At 40.4% G+C, this 7,698-nt stretch overlaps 1 long non-coding RNA gene across 1 annotated transcript; it reads left to right on the plus strand.

Moving 5' to 3' along the window:
* The first annotated feature begins 1,230 nt into the window (after nt 1-1,230).
* On the plus strand, nt 1,231-2,568 carry LOC130515906 (uncharacterized). Its single transcript, XR_008947297.1, has 2 exons — nt 1,231-1,658; nt 1,744-2,568. It is a non-coding gene; the product is annotated as an uncharacterized LOC130515906 (long non-coding RNA).
* The last annotated feature ends 5,130 nt before the right edge of the window (nt 2,569-7,698 follow it).

Consider the following 7,698-nt stretch of genomic DNA (forward strand, 5'->3'; position numbering starts at 1 on the left):
ATGTTTGGTCGACATTTTTGTTTGCCATTGACGAGTGTGTATGTTAAGCTCTCCAAAATAAGATGAAGGAAGCCACTTCAAATGGAGGATGCTACCTGTATCAGATTGTGTGCTGTAATCACCCACAGAGCGACCATTAACCCATTTGAGAGGCTCTGCAGCCCAGCTCTCCAGAAAGAATCACCTAGAATTTGGAAGGAAACTTCTCATTATTGTTGGGTTAATAACGCATCTTCATTCAAGAGGCCTCCATTCTGCTGGAATCTGAATGGGGCTCATTTGAGATGAGTGGGCCCATTTCAGACGAGGGCCTCTTCATCCCCGATGTGGTTGTCCACTCAACAAAACAATTTGCAGAGAAAATCGAACAAATGTGGCGTTCTGACACGGAAACCTCTGAAGGTCTCGACCATAGGTAAATGCTGATTACAGCACTTTTGCACCTTTTTCTACGATTACATCTTGAGATGCTGTTCTGTGATACATATTTATGTAACGTATCAAATGTAGGCTCCTAATCAGAACAAACAGTGAGTGTGGAGATATCACCACCAACAGCAGTGTATATGAACTCATTGTTTTACATGTGTCAATGCTTGGCTGGATCTCTTGCTGACCCGGAAAAGGGTGCGGCTGTAAATATTCCAGTGTGAGCTGTCAATGGATGGCATCTCTCAGATGACTCCTGTCACATCATTGAGCTCTCGTACATGACATCCATGTTCGATGTCCACCTTTGCCCTTTCCTCCACCTGCTTGGTATCACCTTTCAGAGAAAGTGGGAAATCCTGGACCTTTGTTCCTCCCTTTAATTACAACACAGCACGTCAAACCTTTCTTTATTGAAATGCAGTTCCTTTGTAGGACTGAAATGTGAGTTTTGGAAATGCTGGTTTCCTTAGAGCTGCCTTGAAATGCCTGCTCAACACTGCAACTTGTGCTGTGAGGTGGAAATATAAGGTGTGTTGACTCCTTGGCATATACTTAAAGTTTTAGTGAGAGATTTATCAGAAGGTATTTGTTTCATGTGTGTGTGTGTGTGTGTGTGTGTGTGTGTGTGTGTCCGTCCTGCAATGAACTGGGGACCTGCATGATGTGTGTTTCTGCCTTGTTCCAAGTGACTGCTGGGATAGACTCCTGTCAGAACATGAATTATAGCAAAGACAATCAAGCATCATCTGATGCTCAGTGAGATAAAACAGATTGTTTTTGTTGACTTTTTTTGAAAATAAAAATTCCAAGTGGTCACATCATGTAAAGTGCTCAAATGTCCAACAAAGCTGAACACATTTACATAAACACCATGTCCATGAGCTTATGACCTTATGAGCAGATGGAGAATTTACTTCTTAATGATTTCATTGTTGTGTCCAGAAGCTTAGCAGCAGCTGACCTGTGGTGTGTGAGCAATGGTTTGTCCTGCAGCGTGAGTGTGTCCAGACGTGGAGGTCAGCTTTGTTTTGCTTTGTTCCCCTGCCCTGTTTTTTGTGCTCGTTTCCTCATCTGTGCAGGCTGGGTGTGGCAGGCAGATTTCTCCATCCCCTCCTCTGGAGTTCCTCACCTGCTGCTCATCAGCTCATCAGCAGCAGCTGTGTTTATCTCTGGCTCATCATCCACCATGTTCTTGCTCCACCAGTTCCTTTCTTAAATGCCCAGTGGTAATTGTTTCCTGGCTCCTTTGCTTGTTTTTATTGAGAGAAGCTAGTGTTTTTCTGTTTCACTGATCCCCTTTGTTGTTTCCAGCCTCACCTGCCATGCTCAGCCTCATTTCCTGGGTCCAGCCTGCTCTCATTTGGACTATACCTGCAAGTTTTGCTTAGTGCTACTTTTGTTCTGGATAAACTTTCTTTTGGGCTTTTGGGGGGTGGGAATGCATCACTAGAGAAGAAGCATATGGAAAGCACTCCATTTCCTCCATCTAGACTTCTATATTCACAAGTGAATGAGGTAAATGCAGACATAAATGATATTACCTTTTGAGGACATGTGCCTACAGTGGTTTACAAGAGAAAATGGTTCAGGATAAATCTGGAGTTCAGTTCACCTTTGGAATCTTAGTCTTTCAGCTTGTAATGCTTGAGCACTTTAGGCTACAGGATAACATTAATGCATACAAACACACACACCTACATGAGTCACAGCTTTGCAGTATGATTGATTCTGTCTTTCAGAACTTGCCAGAGTTCTTCATCCACACTAAATTAGCTCTGGTCAACCCATACAGATCTTCTTCAGTAATGTTGTACAGTGTGTTTTCAGCAGAACAATAAATCCCTCAAGTCTCCTGTCTCTAAGGAGACAGGAGACTTGCTGCTCATGCTGTTGCCGTGGACTCTCAAACGTTCTGTTCCTCCTGCCCCTGCTCTTTTCATGCTTTGTGAACCTGGGTTGATACAGATGGATCTAAGAGATGTGTTTGCTCTGAGGATGATGAAATCTGTTGGTATCCTCTCCAAACCATTCCTCTCACGTTGCTTGGGAACTAGCTGCTAACTGTCCAGAGGATTCCTCCAAACAGAGACACTAAGAATGTTCTTTATGAAACAAATATTAAAGAATGATTTCCCACTAGGTATTGTTATTTTCCAGAGCAAGCTATGTTTGAATTATTCATCTGAACCTGACAATATGATGCTTTAGTATACTGAGCATGCCGCACTAACACAAAATAAACACCTGGACAAAAGGCTTCAGGTGAGGAGTTCATGAAATCAATGTCCATTTAAGAATCTGTTCTAGATGGAACTGATCTGCATTAGAAAGCCAATTATATGTTTTGTTCTCTGTAGTATTAATGTAATGCTCAATGGTGATTATTTGTAAGTGCACAGAGCACAATTGTTAATCTCCCTGTGTTGCTCATTACAAGTTAAGGTCTCAGCAGAGGCTTCATTTTAGGTATCTACATCACATTTTCTGGTTTTAAAATTCCCCCAAATCAAATTATATATAAACTCTAATATATATATATATATATATATATATATATATATATTTCAAGCAACTCATGTGTATTCAGGCAGGATGTCAGTTTGATTTATGAAAGTCAAACATACGTTAGATATGCGGGGAGTTCAGGTTGAGACAATCCCATCTTCCGTCTGTTCTTCCTTGTAACAAGGGAAATTTTAACTGAAAGGCTTTGATAACATACACAAATGAACAGAATTTTCCAAAATGAGATAGTCCAAAACTTTCTTTTCATCCTTCCTGTTATTAGCAGGTAATCAGTGACCAACTGCCATTTCTAGCTCTTTCTCCAGGAACATCTCTGAAAAAGGGATTAGTCTCCATTTCCTCCATTGTCATTTTGGTGCTCGGTACAAATAATAAAGATAATGTTCAGTGAGTAATGATTTCCCATTTTCTCCTTAGTTGTACAATGATATTAGTTAGATCAGTAAAGCAGTGAAAATTAATTTTCTTTTCACTTAGAGGGGACATTACTGTGATTAATTTCAGCATGGAGTGGAGGAAACTGGAGGATTGCTGCAATTTGAGGAGTGAAATCAATTTAGATTGATGTAAGAGGAGCTGGGGAAATATGGGGCATAAACAAGTATGAAATGACCCTCTACCGCTTTGCTCTAATAGGAGAAATCACCACATGCCAAGACCCTTTTGTGCCAGAAATGCGACCCTCTTGGCCCTCAGTGGGATCAAAAGGACTCAGAAATGAAATTCTCTCCATCTTTCAGCCATTACGTTAACATCTCTCACACACACACACACACACACACACACACACACACACACACACACACAATGACTACAAGAAATCCAATTAACAGCTCAAGATAAAAAGAAATTCACTTCAGCCTTACTAAAAGAAAATTCTGTGGAGTTTTGGTCAGATCAAACACAAGAGCACCACTCAAGCATAGATAACCCCTACATGGAGTTGGATAAACTCCAGTTTTGGTGCTCCTGACTCTTTTTTTGTTTGTTTGTTTGTTTTCTTTTATTTGGACTGTTGTGCTTTTATTACCAGCCATATCTCTGGCTGTTGCTAAAATGTCATTTGAATACAACCTGCTTGTTTTAAACATGACCTTGTTCTGCCTTCACTTCTCTCTCTCCAGAAGACAGAGTTCAGACCTGAGGCCATTACGCAGCTTTTTTGCAATTTAGGAAGTTATTTATTTAAAACAGGGAAACCCCCCCAAAAACATTTCTAGCGTGAAAGAAGCAAAGATGTCTTCAGCCAGGTTTTAGCAAAATTTGCTCAATTCTCCCTTTTTGTACCTGGGCAGAAAAAACAAAATAAAAATAAGGAATAATATTAAAATCCTTGAAATATGACCGGCCATCCCAGTTCCATCCTCACATACACTCATGGAACTCTGCCATGTGTATCAGCTAGCTTAGCTAGCCAGGGCTTTTATAAGCATGAAGATATGCAGGGTTTTCTGTGGGAAGAGCATTCTACTGACTCATGGCCACACAAAAAAAAGAAGTTGAGTTCTACATTGTGGAATGCAGCACTCGCCCCTCGCATCTCATCAAGTTACTCATGTTGACAAAGAAGAGCCTAACAAACTTTTTCGGGGGGGGGGGTGTCGGCTGGAATCTGGACACCAAGGGTATTTTGACACCAGACATTACTGACATTCACTCAGAGAGGCAGGAAGGCCGTGGAGGAGGTGATGTCCTTGGAATACAGCTGGTGCAGAGAGTCACTGAAGTCATCTCCCATGACAGAGATGGATGGCCAAATATCTGCCTTTTCTTTTCTGAGGATCTCTATTGTGGCTCAGATAAAGACAGATGAGCAGTAATGCGAGCTGATTTGGAATGTGTTCCATGTCATCCTTCAACTGGACATCACCTGACGTCCCTGAGCTGAGGGGTGAAAACAAAGCCAAGGGTCAACAGCCTTTGCTTTGGGAGTTTCCCTCTAAATGTTTTCAAGTAATGAGTCAAGGAGGTCGTCATTTAAATAGCAACTTTCTTCCCCATTTAAAATTGAAATGACAAGATTCTTAATTTTTCCTTTCCTTTAGCCAATTAAATGGATGCAGAATTGAACTGAATTCTTGGCCACTGAAATTTATGCTTTAAACTTTGCCTTTTGGCTTATGCTCTGCTTCACCTTCTATCTGCACCGTGTAGCACCGTCCAATGATGTCTGAAGCAGTTGGCTGATTATATGAGATGCCAACATCAATAATATGAAACGCTTCAGAATTCCTTCTACTGCTTATGTCTGTGAAATCATCAATAACCAGTTGAACTGCCTGCAGTGTTTCACTGTCCCATCTGTCTCTTCTCCACACTGTTCTGGTACAATGTGACCATTATGTCATATCTCCACAGAATATTGTTCCGGAACCACAGATGTTCTTTAGATACTTTTTTGGCTAACTCAAATCTGGCTTTTCTGTTTTTGAGGCTTACCGATAATTGTGAAGAGTGTTCTTGCATTGCTCATTGGACATGAAGTGCTCCTTGATTCTTGTGGCATCCACCACACTTGTTTAGCATGGCCTTGACCTTTACCATCTCCCTGCTGGCTTGGTTTGGATTTTTTTTTTTTTTGCCTAAGGATGACCTATCTTCCTTGACTGAAAAAGATACTCTGATTTCATACTGAGGGTTGACTTCACCAACTTCCAAATTAAAATACCAATTTCAGGCCATTTCTCCTCTTTTAAATGGTATTAAATAACATATGTGCAATGAGAAAGCTCAGCAGCCAATTGTCCAGTTAAATCATGTGTTTGATTGATGCTTATGTCCAAATATTTCTGGTCCTGACTGTATATTTATCATATTCAGCTGACTCCATTATGGCCAGTGTGGGGCAGATCATCCTTTTTACTGTTTCAAGGTGAACTTCTTATCCAGAGGAGCATGCTTGAACTAGAGTGTGAAAACAATGCAACTCAGATCCATTTCAACTTGCTGACTTGTTCAATTTTCACTGGAATGTCACAAGAGGCCTTAATAAATCAATTAGATTAAAAGAAACATATCTGTCATGTTCTTTTAATAGCATATTGGACAGTCTTACTGTTCAACAGGGTGTCATAACATGGATTGATGGACCTGAAACTCATTCAGAGGGATTGATGTGGTTTCATTTGATTTCATTACTCTGGATCAGCGTTCAAAGAGCCAAATGATGTGCAGGCAGAAGTCCCAAGTCATCGTTCAAGTGAGCTGAATTCAGAGCACCTTGTCTTGCTAGCATGACGGATCATTAGGGTGATCGATTCTGAGAGCAGAGGAAGACTCACGCTACAGAGCCCAGCATGAGATTGACGCACAGCAAAGATCAAAGTACACCAAAGTCCACAAAGGACACAGATGTTTCTGCAACATTCAAAATTATGCTAATAACATTCTTTTCCTACTATTTTGCTTCACTCCTCGGGTCCACTACTCCTTTTTCTACATCCTTTCTTGTCATATTAAGGGTCAACATTCAAATCTTGCTCATGTTACTCCACTTCACATACTCCACTCAGATTTGCACATGGGGGATTTGATAACCAAGACTGGCAACACACCTTCAGGCGATGCCAAACTCATATGATTACATCCCCAAAATGGGGACTCAAATAGCGCTTATACATGTTAAATTTCTTAAGAAAAGAAAAGAAAAAGAAAATAACAGAACAGAACAGATTCTTGTGCATTAGGAACTTTTGATTGTTGTAAATTCCAGTAATTGTTGTAATTATCGGACTTGTGCTGAAAACAAAGCTCACATTCAGATTTATATTTTATTTCTCAAAAAATATCATCATTTAGAAATCTAATGTTCCTCAGTAGCATTCATAATAATAATAATAATAATAATAATAATAGTAATAATAATAGTTTTTGTGTGTTTTTTGATTCTCCATTTATTTATCACATGTTTTGAGAACAAATTCTTACCAGCGGTGGTCACAAGTAAAGTCAAAGAGTTGCATTAAATGCCAAAGAAAGACAAGTGGATAAAATCAGAACGTTTCGATGCTGTTTGGTTCAGATCGAGTTTGTTTCATGACAAACACGCTAACTCAACTGAATGTGGGGGTGGGTAAACTATTGATTCATCAACGCATGGCAATATATTTTTTCCCGATTCAATATCGTTTGAGAGAATCCTGATGGCGTGAGCAGCACTTCTGTGTGCTTTGTGTTGTATGGAAGGAGGCCACACTATCACCACTGCAACATGGCAGGCACCAAAGCTAGTAGCAACAGCATTACGTCCAGCTTTCAACTTTAAAAGCAGGCATTTGGCACCATTTTGGATTCAGTGTAAAGCTGGAAACATCAAATAGATAAGCGTAAGGTCTCTTGTAAGTTGTGCCAGACAGTAATAAAATATTGTAAGACCACGAACTTGCTCAACTACTTAAGCTGACAACATGTGGCTAAACCTGTGTATTCCCAACGGATGCATCCAGACACGTCCTGTTGCTGACAAACTCGGCTTGCGCCCAGAAGCTAACAGAGTCTTTGGCCATCTTCATATGTAAAGAAATAGGACTCTACATTGTCATGGAAAATGGAAGGTTTACAAAGATGCTACACACTCTTGAACCACAATATGCCATGACTTTATTAGGTAAAGTCAGGGTTGGAGTCACTGAAGTCAGAGGAGAGTGTTTCTCTTACATTGTGACCTAAAAATTGAATCCAAACCTGATCATACTCAGCCCTGCTAGAAACAGCGCCACCCGAGGGTGAGTATCACCGCTA

The sequence above is a fragment of the Takifugu flavidus genome, chromosome 19 (assembly GCF_003711565.1).
Source record: "Takifugu flavidus isolate HTHZ2018 chromosome 19, ASM371156v2, whole genome shotgun sequence".
Lineage (NCBI taxonomy): Eukaryota > Metazoa > Chordata > Actinopteri > Tetraodontiformes > Tetraodontidae > Takifugu > Takifugu flavidus.